This window comes from Lactuca serriola, chromosome 9, assembly GCF_051521515.1.
Source record: "Lactuca serriola cultivar US96UC23 chromosome 9, Lser_US96UC23_V15, whole genome shotgun sequence".
Classification (NCBI taxonomy): Eukaryota; Viridiplantae; Streptophyta; class Magnoliopsida; order Asterales; family Asteraceae; genus Lactuca; species Lactuca serriola.
This window is the reverse complement of record NC_136416.1, coordinates 132861525-132876939: the sequence shown is the minus strand read 5'-3', so window position 1 is coordinate 132876939 and position 15415 is coordinate 132861525. Positions and strand designations below refer to the sequence as shown.

The window sequence follows — 15415 nt, the reverse complement described above, 5'->3', positions numbered from 1 at the left end:
CAGTTAGACAGGTACGATGGTCAGGCTTTGAGAAGGTGGAGCATAGACAAGACTCGTCTTATTTTGATTATTCATTTTATTGTTGTATATTTTGAAAGAACACACATGTATTAAAACTTTACTTTAATGCAATGGATGATGTTGTTGCTTGTTTACTACTTTACACTGTTATGATAGTTCACATGACGTCCTCCACCCCGGAACGTTTCCGCCGTTCTTGGTTTTGGGGTGTGACAGATTGGTATCAGAGCATTGTTTATAGTGAATATAGTATATCAACCCATAAAAGATATACTAACTATAAATACATTGGGATTAAAACACTCTGTCTAAGAGTTATACTTCTAAATAATAAAATATTTAAGTAAGTATACATGCCTGCATTCATACTAAAATCAGTGTCACAATGACAAGAACAAAAGTATTACGATTGTTGAATATCACAAGTAAGCCTGGGGATGTATGGCCATTCCTGGGAGTGGCATAGCCTGATCAACTATGCTGTTCCGAGGAGTGATTAGCACATGCCCAAGAATGGTTGTGATATGGCAACAAGTCTAAAAACTTACCAACATTACCACAATGAGAACATTATAACAGAAGCTAAGTCTAAAATACCATAGGGGTGTTTTGTGTTACTATAAGTACTTTATACTTGAGAACTAAAACGGAATCTTCAGTACTAAGTTGATAGTTGCTAAGTGGATACATTAAAGTTATATGTAACTAGGATGTTATAAACTTAGAATCAGTGAAATTTTTGCTTTACCCCTATTCCTTGTGAATTTGGAGTTGAGGTCACTTATTCGAAGGCCTATCCTATGTTGATTACATATAACTGGTATGCACTTTACAAATAGCGATATAACTAATGAAGATTTTCTAATAATTATCTAGATAGTTCGTCTAATAATTATTTCCTTACCCAAATTCTCGCGTAGATAACATGGCTGGACTCCATCCCCACGACAACCCGTACCTTCCAAACGAGGTCATTGCTGGATGGTTTGGAGAAGAACCGGAGAATGATCATCCTATCCCTGTGAATGATCACCCTGACGAAGACCTTTCGGATGGTGCTAACTCTGAACCCGAGGTAGAGAACCTACCCCAGACAGCTCCCTTTCCAATTCCTAACCCTCGTCCGATTTTTAATGGCCCGACGCCTGAGTGGGTGGAATGCTTGGAAACATGGAGCCAAGGACAAGATTAGACCATGCCATTTAATGGTGACCGAAGCTTCTATGACCTGAGCAATGGGGGCTCAGCAGACAGAATCTTGCCAATCTTGGTCCGCAGAGTGGCCCGAAATGAGATTCAAGGCAGGACAGTCCTACATCAGATCACTGAAGTTGTCGCCGATGTGAGAATGCATACCCTCCGCACCATTCGGCTAGAAGATGCTCGTGAGAGATCTGATAGAAACCATGAAACCCTGCTGCAAGCACTGGCTGAATCACGAGCCGAAGTCATAGAGCTCCGAGTACGCCAAAGGGTGTACGAAAGACACCTACTTGATGTGGAACGTGATGTGTGTAAAATGCACTTGTTTTATCCCTACTTTTAATTAATAAATTTAACACACAAAGGCAGTGAACCTGTCTTTTAGTGGTATAGATTAGTAAGTAAGGTGTCGAACTCAGGGAACGGAAAATTAAACTAATAACTAATTTTAACTAAACAACTAATAAAAGTAAAAGGGGTTTTCTTCTAGTTTTGCAAGACTAGAAACTTAGGTACACTACATTAACTAAATAACTAAAGCAACAACTATTCACCAAGTTTGATAAAGATGTTTCTATTTAGGTTCAACCAATTCACTCCTATGGTTATTTGTATTTATGATAGATTAATTGCTATTGGTTACCAATTATAATGGTTAGGTTCATGTTCATTACTCCTAACCCTTAGACAATTAACTAATTTAAGCGGTGATCAAGTGTTTAAACTAATTAATTCCCTAGATTAATGGTTTGGATTAAATAAGATTTGTAATGGTCAATTAAGTTATTAATTCAATTAACCTCTTGTTTGATGGTTTCTCAAACAAGCTCACACATTAATCTTTCTATTGTCTTATTAATCTTAGTTTCATAATCATTACTTCTATGCATATGGTTTAGTATTCACATAGACATATGAGGTTAACAACTAAGAGATGTTCATGCAGCCTAATTGTCTTCCAATTAACAGAAAATAGTAGTGATTAATGCATAAGGTTCTTTAACAAAGTTAATTTAATGAATCACCAATAAACAATTAATCAAAGCTAAGAATTAAACCATAGGAGTTCCTTGGTATTCCCCAAACAGAAACAAAACGAATTTAGTTCACAGTTGTAGTAGAAACAAACATAAAAACAAGGTTTTCTAGATCAAACATATTCAATTCTTAAATCTAAGTGGTAGGATTAACCTAATTGCTTGAATTCTTCAAAAGATTGAAGCTTAGGGTTCCTCAGCGTCCTCCAGGGCTCTTAATCGCAGCTTAACCTTCAAAAATCGCCAGGAATGTTTCCTCCTCGGATAAAGATTCAGTTTATATAGATATCTCAAAACAGGGTGTACTCGGCGAGTAGCAGGACCAACTCGCCGAGTAGGTGCATAGTTATCCGTCTTGAATAAGGAATCGTATCTATCTTCTGGAACATCCTCGGGTACTCGCCGAGTAGAGTCGTCTACTCGCCGAGTAGATGGTCTTTTATCTCTTATTTTCATTCTTGGATCTTCAATTACTTCTCCTTGCTTCCTTTTACTTCCAAGCATATCTTCTGGACTGAAAACAAAATTCAAAACATTTTAAGTACCTTTTGTCCACATTATTCACATAATTAATTAAAAATTGATTAAGAAAATGTACTAAATAATTAACTAATTATGCACATATCAAAATACCCCACACTTGACTTTTGCTTGCCCCAAGCAAAACTAAATTTTAAGCATATTAGAATCACATAAAATAACTCCAATCTAACCCAACCATTATCCCAAGACCGCAACGCATGCATTTGTGTCTAAAATTTTCCTAAAAACCCCCCATACTTCAAATACTCACAATCCTCATAAACATTTGCCCGCTCACCCCGAACTATGCTCATTTTATGCAACCCTCCGAATCCATCCGCAGAAAACCTCTTTACCCTCAAGGTATTTTTAATTGAGCAACCCAAGCATACATAATCTAGAATTACAACTTTTTTGATACCATTATGGAGCTTCCTTTTGAATTCATCTCTTCTTTGATATTTGACCTTTGAATTCTTTGAATTCATCACTTTGTATTTGATTGATTTTTGGTATCTTCAACTTTTTTTTGATTTCTTGGAATTTTGATCTTTAGATCTTCACTTTATTTGCTCCAAAATTCTTACAAATTTTCTTGTAATTCTCTCTCTCTTTTTTTTTACATGCATTCCTCACTTTTTTTGACTCAAAACCTACATGCTTAAGCAAGGGCGCTCAATCTCAACCTTTATTGGCTAATGATAACAATTTTCCTAGATACATTTCAGGTTTAGGCTGCTAAATATATTGCATCCGTCAGGCTGAGCAAGGTCGTGTTTTTGTCTCATGATTTCACTGAAATAAGGAAGCCACAAATGCACTAGAACGTATATAGGCTCAACTAAACATTTGGGTTTTCATGCAATTATTAACATAATTCTAACATGGAATCCTAATTTTTCTTTTACCAAAATTTCCTAAATTAAATCCCTAAGTCATATTTTTGGTATGCAACAATTTTTTAAACTTATCCTAAATTAAGATTCTAAATTGTCAAATATGTAACTAACCCCCTACCCCACACTTATTTTATGCAATGGCCTCATTGCATATTATGCAAAATAAAAATGCAAATATAGAGAGAATTGGAACAAACTCCCCTGGGGTAGCAGTCGATAGGTTGCCACTCTCCTCTTCAGCTCCTTCTTCAATTGACTTTAGCCATAGGAACAAGTCATCCATGACACGGGTGTCATGCGTCTCGTGTGGTTGACGGCTTGAAAATTCCACGGAACAAGGTTGTTAGAAAGTCTCCAGTAGTAATCCCTCACAAAGAGTGTATGAATGTCGCAGTGAAAATAGTCAAAGCAATTCTGAAATTCTAGAAGTAACAGGCTACTCGGCGAGTAGGCTCGTGGACTCGGCGAGTAGGTCTTGATGCAAAATAAGATCGTGTAATATCGCATGTACTCGCCGAGTAGAGTTTGTGCACTCGGCGAGTAGTGACTGTTTCCAGAGTTGTTCTAGTTGCTGCTTCTCTCGACTTTGGTGTTGAACTTGGAAATGTAAACTGACCCTCACTCGAATTCCTTCAGCAGAAACACTCCCTATAACCCTCGACCCTTACGGACTCAATCCTAAGGACAAGACTCCATAATTGTTTAAAAATCTTTCATTCCTTTCTTGACCCTCACTAGTTAGTATGCTTCCCTATCTTCAATCCCTGAAAAAAAAACTAACAGTGACACTAATAATCCAACCACAATAAAACAAAATCCAAAGTGTTTAACAATTGTCTTAGAACAAAACATCATAAGCATAAAAAAACAAAACAAATTCTTCAATCTTCATCATCCATTCCATCTCCTCCTGCTCCACTTCCACCCTCTCCATCTCTTCTTCGCATCCTCTCATCCCAATTCATGATATAGGGATAGTCGGGTCCAGGTCTCGGGGCAATTTGCATTTGTTGAAAGAGGTACTCGAAAGATTGATTATTGTAGTTTACCACTCGCTCAATATCATCCAAGTAGCGTCGGTACTCTACTTGGTTCCAACCATCATTATCCTCCACCGGAATAACCGGTGGATCCTCCCGCACCCGTTCGCTCCTTTGTCGGACCCGTCTTCCCGGCTCCTCGGGGACCGCCGGCTCGTCTTCATGTGGAATAGTGAAGGAATCACCAAACTTTTCAACTATCCGTGCCCTCCTATAAAGTGCAGTGTTGAATGGTGGAGGGTGGAGAACCGTTAGTGCTCGAGCTTGTGGCAAATCCAAGATCCCAAATGATTTGGCAAGTCGGGTAATAAACATGCCTCCATTTATCTTTGAATTGATCTTCTCTTTGACCGCCCCTTCAGCAAGAAATTTGGCAATGCAGTAAGGAAGGTTGCAAAAAATATCCGGAGTGATGATACTCCACATGTAGAAGATGTCAAGGGTGGGGACTTTGTCCCCATCCTTCCGCATGTTTATCGTACTAGCCACAAACCGATGAATGAGTCGGTGGATCGGAGAACGAATGTGACCTTCTTGCGCGGTGGAGGGAATGTAGACTCGGTTTGCAATTGTGTTCCACCATGTAGACGCCACTACCTCCTCGGGAAGTTCTTTGCAACAATTTTCCAAGAAGGCTTCAAAATAGTCCGTCATCACCATGTCTTGATCATAAATACCCAACCTCCATGAGAACTCCACTACGCTGCATTGTCGCAGCTCCCCGCCCAAAGAGAAAGAGATTGTGTTAGGATTATAGTACTCACTACCGCCTCGAAATGAGATGGTAGTGAAGAATTCCCAGCACAACTCAGCGTAAACCGGCTCTTGGATTTTAAATAACTGCAACCAACCATCACAAGTGATGTTGGCATATCCCAAATTGCAATCCTTTACCAAGTACGAGGTGAGTTCTTCTTCCAGACCAACATTTCCCATCCATCCCCAATCCACTGCATTTGGAAGGTGAATTTCCTTCTGCCTAAGTGACTCCAGCCTGTTTAAAGCTCTTGTTTTTGATGATTTGGACGTAATTTGTTGAAAAGATAGCCATGGCATATCACCATAGCTTCCTCCTCTTGAAGATTGACCCCTTCTTTCCATGCTACCTATATACACATATCAAGAACACAGCAACAAACAACACCCAGTAATTAAAAACAAAAAATATTGGGTCTGATAGTGACCTACTCGCTGAGTACACGACTCTACTCGGCGAGTAGTATGAACACCGTGACAAATCGAGTATCGGATCTGTGTAAACTATCCAAGGGTCCAAATTTTTCTTAGGGTTTTGTTGTAATTACTTATCTAACCATAAATCTTGAAGAAAATACTCCTAACAACATCTAATTCGTGATTAAATCAAAACCCTAGAAGTTGAGGAAAACTCCCCAAATCCGAAACTACTTCAAATTAAGACAGATCTGTGATAAAAATCAAACCTTTCATGAATTCAAAGGTTAAAGATGTTACCTTTTTACTTGAATAGTGAGAACTGAGTAGAAAATTAAACAAATCTTGAAAGCGACTTGAACTATGGCTGAGAGGAAAGTGCACGGCGAGTAATGGGATGAAATGGTGAAAATAAAACTTTTTTTTACAGATTATATTTCACTCGTTTTAAACTGTCTACTCGCCGAGTAGAATGGGTCTACTCGCCGAGTACAAGCGCTTTCGACTGACATCTGACTGAACCGAGCATCTACTCGCCGAGTACACGGGTCTACTCGCCGAGTAGAATGTCACAGATTGAAAATTTTTGTGTATTTAGAAGAATCAGTGTATTAGTTCATGTTTTTACACCATCCACCCCACACTCTAATCATGGCTTGTCCTCAAGCAGTTATTGGCATAAAAGTAGATGAAGAAGAATGAAAAAAATGTGAAAATAAAGAAAAGGAAAGAAAATGCAAACTTGAGACTCGGGTTGCCTCCCGAGAAGCGCTTCTTTTTATGGAGTCGTTAGCTGGACTCCTCCCCTTCTACATGTGTTGGGATTAAAACCCTAATTGTGATTTGATGAACAAGATGCGGAAAATAAGAACAAACACAATAATGAAGATTATGTCGAATGATCACTCGATTTATTGAAATGTGAGGAACAAATTACACTTAAGAAATAATAATCTAACTCTACAAGAAACCTCACAACGTGGCGGCTACATTTTGCCTCTCTCTTCACCCTGATAATGAATAATACATGACTATTTATAGGGAAAAGACAAGTCTTGGGCTTTTAACCTAGAATTCATCAAAGGGGCCCATTGCCATCATCCATGGAGTGCTTTGAAACCCTACAATCTCCCCCTCAAAGTATGGAATGGATGATAATGCTTTAACTTCCAAAACAAGCATCTAGCAAATAAAAAGATCTGCAACGAGGAATATATGAAGCAATCCACGAATCTTGATTCTTCAATGGTCTTCAAACACGGGCTCTAGGATATATAAATCAAGCACTGAAGTAATGTCTTTAAACTTCATTTTCGAATGTAATCCCAAAGAATCTTCATGAAAACCAAACCCGCCATAAAACCCATCTCAGAACAAAGAAACTGAATCACTTCTTGTCTTAGAAGAGCTCCCCCTCCAAGTCACAACGATCTTCAAATAAGCTAATGATATAAGCCATCAAAAAATATCATGTAACAACCCAAACTTTAAGATTCGTAACGCCACTTGATCGAGAAAATACAAGAAGTCGGAGATATAACAAGTCTTTAGCAGAGCTCGATGAAGAACTCTTGTTGTAAAGGATACTTCTCTGTAAAAACCTTAGTAGAGCTCGATGAAGAACTTCTGTAAAAAAGCTACCTTCATAATTCTCCCACAAGCTTTATCAAAAATCTTCGACTTTGAAAAGTCACAAATCCAATTTCGAATGGCCATACCAAATTCTCCCTCGATTTATAATCAAAAACATGATTATAAAGCCTTCAAAAGGTCATGAGAATGATCTTGAATGGATAAAAATTTACTATGCTCCCCCGCGACAAAAGGATATAAAAAAAATCCGGAAAAATCGTGAAAACTTGACGTTAAAAAAAACGACTTTCCGAACCGCCAAGACTTGATGGAATCTTTATTTTTCTGTTCACAAAAAAATATGAGCGTTAAAGAATCCAAAACTGTTCACCGGCCCTTAATGTAGTAACTTTTCTGAAAATTGGGCCGAAACTGTCATTTTCTGAAAGACAGGGGCTGGAATGGTAATTCAGCATCAACGAACCCTTTTATATGTAACAAAATCTGCAAATGGTCCAAAACTGCCAAGGCATGAAAAGTATAGGGACCGGAATTGACAAATCGTAGGTGTTGCAGGGACAAAAAAAGAAACTTTAAGTCATCTTCCCCAATTTAAAGAACACGACTGGAAGGGGGATCATACGAGCGTTCACAAACTCCTTGTAGACTTTCGTTTCAAGCACAATCAACCGAACCAAGGTTCGTTTCAAGATCGCCATTTATTCACGCGAACCGAACGTTCGGTTCGTTTCTTATTCCAAATCAAGCATTATCAGGCGAAACTACTTTCGCTTTCGGTTCATCCTTCGTTCGCTCCAACCATTAACAACCGAACCTAGCTTAAACACGCGGATTCAAGATCGAGGTTCGTTCCAATAGCTACCAAAGCGAATCTCCCCCCTGTCGTTCAAGTGCTAACAAATGACCCCAAGATTATTTCACGTTCGTTTCGAGCATAAGCCTTCATACCGAGCCCTGAGTTCTGAACACCAAGAATCTCACCCAAAGCGAACCAATTTCAAACACGAACCCAATCACAGGTTCACTACCGAATCAAACGATCGTGGGAGAAGAACGAGCGCGAACACAGAATCACAATCACCGAACCCTTAATCTTTCTCTCATGTTCACCCGATTGAGTTACGATTCAGATCTCATACAATCTCAGGTAACGCCTTTTCTAACCAGTTTAGACTTGACAAAGCGAACTCAATTTCATTTGAACCAATGAATTAAGCCCCAAAGGTAAGACCCATTTGGCGATTAAGAACCTGATTCCAATTTGATTCCAGATCAACAACCCACAGTTCTTCGTTTGTATGAGTCGATTTTGACTTTTGAGGTTTGACTCACAAGAACATCTGCTCAATCTAATCAAGATTTTACCAACAGGGAATCGGTTTCTAGTTCCGAATGCTTCCAAAAGAAATACCGAATCAAGATCGACACTCGTTCGCATTCCAATTTTGACTTATTGCATAGGCCAATGTTCATCCCGATTAACACTCGTTCGCAGGTAAGGAATCCATTCACAAAATTGACTTTGCAGATTCGTTTTAACCTTTTGATCTGATTTTGACTTCCAGATTTAACTATTCAAATTGATCATCGACAAAAATCAAGATCAACATTTCTCATATCGATTTCAAGATCGTTTATCATCATCAGTTCTTGACTTCACAGAACGATAAAAGAATCGATATTTGATAAAAACTTGAATGAACAAATTGATTTGGTTCAAACACAAAATCAATTGATAGGATTAGAATCGATTTTGATAACAGGTGATTCGATTAGCGACAAACGATTTCATGGAATGATAGATCAATGAACAGAAATCGATCTTGGTTGGTCCAAAAACGCACAAACAGCGATCGAAACAATGGATTTAGGGAATGGATCATGAATAGTAATAGACCAATTATTTGGGCCAGATTAAAACAGTAGAATCGTTGTTGAAATTAGACGAATTAACAAACGGATCCAATCATGAATACAAACACTAAAACGAATCAGAGAAAAAAAATACCAGATGAACAGTGATAGATCTCCATGAACAGTAACATGAACAAAAATCTTGATTCCATACCGCCAAAACACCAATAATCTTCAATATATGTGCAGAAAATCACCAAATCAAGAACCGATACTTCAAAAATCAATAGATTTTCAAAGACCCGCTCTGATACCACTTGTTGGGATTAAAACCCTAATTGTGATTTGATGAACAAGATGCGGAAAATAAGAACAAACACAATAATGAAGATTATGTCGAATGATCACTCGATTTATTGAAATGTGAGGAACAAATTACACTTAAGAAATAATAATCTAACTCTACAAGAAACCTCACAACGTGGCGGCTACATTTTGCCTCTCTCTTCACCCTAATAAAGAATAATACATGACTATTTATAGGGAAAAGACAAGTCTTGGGCTTTTAACCTAGAATTCATCAAAGGGGCCCATTGCCATCATCCATGGAGTGCTTTGAAACCCTACAACATGGCTGTATTCTTTTCCAGCAACAACAATTCTTCCATTCCTTCATTCCGGGGGACTCCTTCTTCATATGTTTTAACCCTATGACCATTGACTTTGAAGGGTGTGCCATCTCTTGATAACAACTCTATAGCCCCATGTGGAAATACCATCTTGACCAGAAAAGGACCATCCCACCTTGATTTGAGTTTGCCCGAGAAAAGTTTTTATCGTGAATTGAAAAGCAACACTTTTTGGCCTTCATGGATTTCTTTATTCTTGATCCTTTTATCATGCCATTTCTTGGTCTTTTCTTTATAAAGCCAAGAACTATGGTATGCATCATTCCTTAGCTCATCAAGGGCATTCATTTGCATCAAACGGTTGCTCTTTAGTTCTTCCATGTCGAAGTTGCACCTTTTTAAAGCCTAATACGCCTTATGCTCGATCTCGACCGGTAAATGGCATTGCTTCCCATAAACTAACCTATATGGTGTAATACCAATAGGTGTTTTGAAAGTTGTACGAAAGGCCCATAATGCATCATCTAGCTTATCCGACCATTCCTTGCGGTTGCTTCCCACCGATTTTTCTAAAATTCGCTTCAAGGCTCGATTGGTCACTTCGGTTTGTCCACTAGTTTGTGGATGATATGATGTGGAGAACTTATGGGTAACCCCATATCGCTTTAGCACTTTTTCCAATTGATCATTGGCAAAATGTGTGCCTCGGTCACTAATAAGGGCTTTCGGGACTCCAAATCGTGAAAATAGTTTCTTTAAAAATCGTACTACCACTCGTCCGTCATTTGTTGGTAATGCTTGTGCTTCCGCCCACTTGGATACGTAATTGACCGCTACCAGTATGTACTTGTTCCCTTTGGACATGGGAAAAGGTCCCATGAAGTCAATGCCCCACACATCAAACACCTCGCACACTTGGATACTATGTTGTGGCATTTCATTTCGGGATGAAATATTTCCCGCTCTTTGACAAGCATCACATTCTTTGACAAATTGGGTTGCATCTTTAAAAATCGTTGGCCAATAAAACCCAATGTCAAAGATCTTCTTTGCCGTGTAGTGTGCTCCATGATGTCCTCCCGTGGGCCCGCTATGGCAATGTTCTAGTATTCTCCGACTTTCCTTCCCGAACACACATCTTCGTATGATACCATCCGCACAGCTTCGGAAGAGGTATGGGTCGTCCCAATAGTAGTATTTGATTTCAGCAAAGAATTTCTTCTTTTGTTGACTGCTATAGTCCTTCGGGATGTAATTTGTAGCTAAATAGTTAGCTATGTCTGCGAACCATGGCTCTTCTCCCACTGACACCATGATGTACTCGTCCGGGAAGTCGTCTCCTACGGTATCTTCTTGCAATTGCGGGTTCTCAAGTCTTGACAAGTGGTCGGCTGCCACATTCTCCATTCCCTTCTTGTCTCATATCTCTATGTCAAATTCTTGAAGAAGCAACACCCATCGTATTAGTCTTGGCTTGGCATCCTGTTTGGAAAATAAATACTTGACAGCCAAGTGCTCAGTAAAAACAGTAGTTTTAGATAGAACCAAATAAGGGCGGAATTTGTCAAAGGCATACACCACAGCTAGTAATTCTTTTTCCGTGGTGGTGTAATTTTCTTGGGCTGGGTTTAGGGTCTTGCTAGCATAATATATGGGTTGAAAGTGCTTATCAACCCTTTGACCAAGGACAGCTCCTAGTGCATAGTCACTAGCATCACACATAATCTCAAAAGGTAAGTTCCAATTTGGTGCAATAATGATCGGGGCATTAGTTAGTTTTTCCCTTAAAATTTCAAATGCATCTAAACACTCTTTAGTGAAATTAAATGGTGCATCTTTTAGTAGTAGTTGTGTTAGAGGTCTAGTTATTTTGGAAAAATCTTTTATAAAACGCCGGTAAAAACCCGTGTGTCCTAGAAAACTCCTAATGCCCTTCACATTAGTTGGTGGGGGTAATTTGGCAATAGTGTCTATCTTTGCCCTATCCACTTCAATTCCCATTTTGGAAATCTTGTGGCCCAACACTATACCCTCCTTGACCATAAAATGGCATTTCTCCCAATTGAGGACCAAGTCGGTTTTTTCACACCTAGCAAGCATTAAGTCAAGATTAGTGAGACAATCATGGAAAGATGATCCAAAAACGGAAAAATCGTCCATAAAAACTTCCATGAATTTTTCCACCATATCGTGGAATATAGCTGACATGCACCTTTGAAAAGTCGCGGGTGCATTGCATAACCCAAAAGGCATGCATCTATAGGCAAAAGTCCCACTTGGGCAAGTGAATGTGGTCTTTTCTTGGTCCATTGGGTCTATGGGTATTTGAAAATACCCCGAAAATCCATCTAGAAAACAATAATAGCTATGGCCCGATAATCTTTCTAGCATTTGATCAGTAAAAGGTAAGGGAAAATGGTCTTTACGAGTGGCATCGTTTAGCTTTCGATAATCGATGCACACTCTCCAACCGGTTACCGTTCGTGTCGAAATTAGCTCGTTATTTTCATTGGTTATGACCGTCATCCCTCCTTTCTTGGGCACCACTTGGACCGGACTCACCCATGGACTGTCGGAAATGGAATATATAATTCCCGCATCTAAGAGCTTGACCACTTCCTTCTTGACTACTTCTTGCATATTCGGGTTCAGTCTTCTTTGGTGTTGTACAACCGGCTTTTCTCCTTCTTCTAGGTTGATCTTGTGGGAGCAATAGGATGGACTTATTCCCTTGATGTCGGTGATGCTCCATGCTATGGCCCGTTTCCGCCTCTTTAATACTTGCACGAGTTCTTCTTTTTCAGAATTGGTCAGGTCAGAGGCTATAATTACTGTCTTTTGGTTGCCTTCTTCGAGAAAGGCATACTCCAAATGATCTGGTAAGGTTTTCAGTTCCGCTTTTTGGCTCTGACTGTTGGACTCACCGAGTGCAAGTGAGGTACTCAGCGAGTTGACGGCTGCATTCACGAATTCTGACTTTTCTTCAGATATACTCGGCGAGTCGATCGTCCATACTCGGCGAGTAGTGTTTTTAGATTGCTTCATTAGTTCTTCATACTCCGCTTCTTCCAACAGTCTTTCAATTTCTAATAGATCTTTTTCTGGATCAAATGCTTCACCTAAAACTGCAAACTTGTTGGAATCTTTAGGTATGTCTCCCTCCAATAGTTCATCAATCATGTCGATTAAGAAAGCCGTGTCGTCACTGGTCCTAGAATACTTCATAGCTTGGTCCACCTCGAATGTTACTGAATCGTCCCCGACCCGCAAGGTGAGCTTTGAGTCTCTCATGTCTACTATAGCGTTGGCCGTGTTGAGGAAGGGCCTTCCAAGGATGATTGGTACTTGTGGATCCGCCTCCATGTCTAGAATGATGAAATCAGCAGGAAAGACAAATTTATCCACCTTGACTAGTATGTCTTCGCATATGCCTCTTGGAAAGGTGACTGTTTTGTTAGCCAAGTGTATTGCCATACGAATTGGCCTTGGTTCCGGGAGATCTAGCTTCTTGAAGAATGAATAAGGCATTAGATTCACACTTGCTCCCGAATCGGCTAAGGCGTAAATGGTGGTCAAGTTGCCAAATTGGCAAGGTAAGGTCAAACTCCCCGGGTCGCCTTTCTTCTTAGGTAGCCTATTTAGCATAGCAGCTGAGCAGTTTTCATTGAGTACCACCTTCTTCACTTCTTCCATCTTCTTTCTATTTGTGAGAAGTTCCTTAAGGAACTTTGCATATTTGGGCATTTGCATGACGGCTTCAATGAATGGTATGTTGATTTGAAGAGTCTTGATGTGATCTAGAAACTTCTGGTACTCCTCTTCCTGCTTCTCCTTCTTAGCTCGGGTTGGGTATGGCATGGGAGGCTGGTAAAGTTTTTCAGAAGCCTGTGTGGTGGGTTTTTGTGATGTACTCGCCGAGTCCATACGTGGTACTCGGCGAGTAGGGCTGTCAGAGTGTAATTCTTGGTTTTCTGCTTGCTTTTCTGCCTCCTCCTTCTGTGATTTCTTGGATGACTCAGTCTGAATAGGTGTCAGGGGGGTGATTATCTTCCCACTTCTTGTTGTGACAATGTTTATTTGCGCGCCTCGTGGGTTATTTTCGGTTTTGCTAGGGAGTTCGCCCGGTGATCTTTGGTTGATTTGTTGAGCAAGTTGCCCAAGCTGTGTCTCTATATTATGAATAGATGCTTGCTGGTTTCTTAGCATGGTCCTTATTTCTTGAATTGCAGCATCATGGTCACTGTGTCTTTTTTCTGAAGCAGCTACAAATTTTGTGAGCATTTCTTCCAAGCTTGGCTTCTTTTCTTGCACCGGCTCCTCCTTTTGGTATAACCCTCTCCCTTTTTGCCTAAACCTTTCCTCCTTGGCTTTCTTGTACTCTTCATAAGGGAGCCAATCTTTCTTTTGTCTTCGCCAGTCTTCATCATATCGGTCTCCACTTGAGTAACACACTTGCGCCTTCTTGTTGCCATTTTCATCTAAATCACAATCTCTAGTGAGGCGAGGCCCATTGCAGTTTTCACAACCCACCCGAATAGCATGGATTGTTTGATCCATTTTATCCATCCTCCTATCCATAGTTTTTAACATAGCCATGACCGCGGATAAGTCTTCAGTAGCTGCATAGGCAGCTCCCCTAGTAACATCATGCCTAGGGTTGTGGTATTCTCTAGAGTGTTTAGAGAATTCTTCAATCAATTCTTTGATCACCGGTGGTGGCTTCTTTGTGAGCGGGCCTTGCGAGTCTAGTAACTGCCTGGTTGTAACATTGACTCCATCACAGAAGATGGATACTTCTTGCTGGCTGTTGAGGTCATGGTGTGGGCAGTTTCTTAGTAAGCTCTTGTATCTTTCCCAAGCTTCATATAGAGACTCTCCAGCTTGTTGTTCAAAATTAGCAATGGCCTTTTTCAACTTGGCTATCTTGGAAGGTGGGCAGAAGTGATCAATGAATTCTTCTTTCATCTTGGCCCAAGTGGTGACTGAGCCGGGGGGGGGGGGGGAGTGATTTAAGCCAGTCTTTTGCAGCACCCTTGAATGTCACTGGAAGCATACGAAGTAGCTGGGTCTCGCGGGGCACATTTGGAACATTGAAGTAATTAGCTACATCATTGACTTCATCCAAGTGTTTATAGGCATCTTCATGGTCTTTTCCATAAAAGGGTATTTCCTTAAGTAAAGCTAGGATATGACCCTTTAGCTCGAAGGTAGCAGTCGCGGGAATTGCAGGTTGCACAAGTCCAGGTGTCGTCTCGCATCCTCTTCTTCCATTCTCCCATGGGGATTTCATCAATGTTAGCCATTGTGACAGCTAACTCTTCCTCGGATTCGGTTTCGTGCTCGTATGTCGGGTCCTCTTCTTCTTCGGTCTCGTACTCGATATCTTCCTTAGCCGGTTCGTCGATTACTAAGGAAGCGCTGGATGCTCCTGATTTGCTGCTCTT

At 40.1% G+C, this 15415-nt stretch overlaps 1 non-coding gene across 1 annotated transcript; it reads left to right on the top strand.

Annotated features, from left to right (window-relative positions):
* Positions 1-14781: 14781 nt before the first annotated feature.
* On the top strand, positions 14782-14888 carry LOC145077473 (small nucleolar RNA R71). The gene has a single exon (XR_013693216.1). It is a non-coding gene; the product is annotated as a small nucleolar RNA R71 (small nucleolar RNA).
* The last annotated feature ends 527 nt before the right edge of the window (positions 14889-15415 follow it).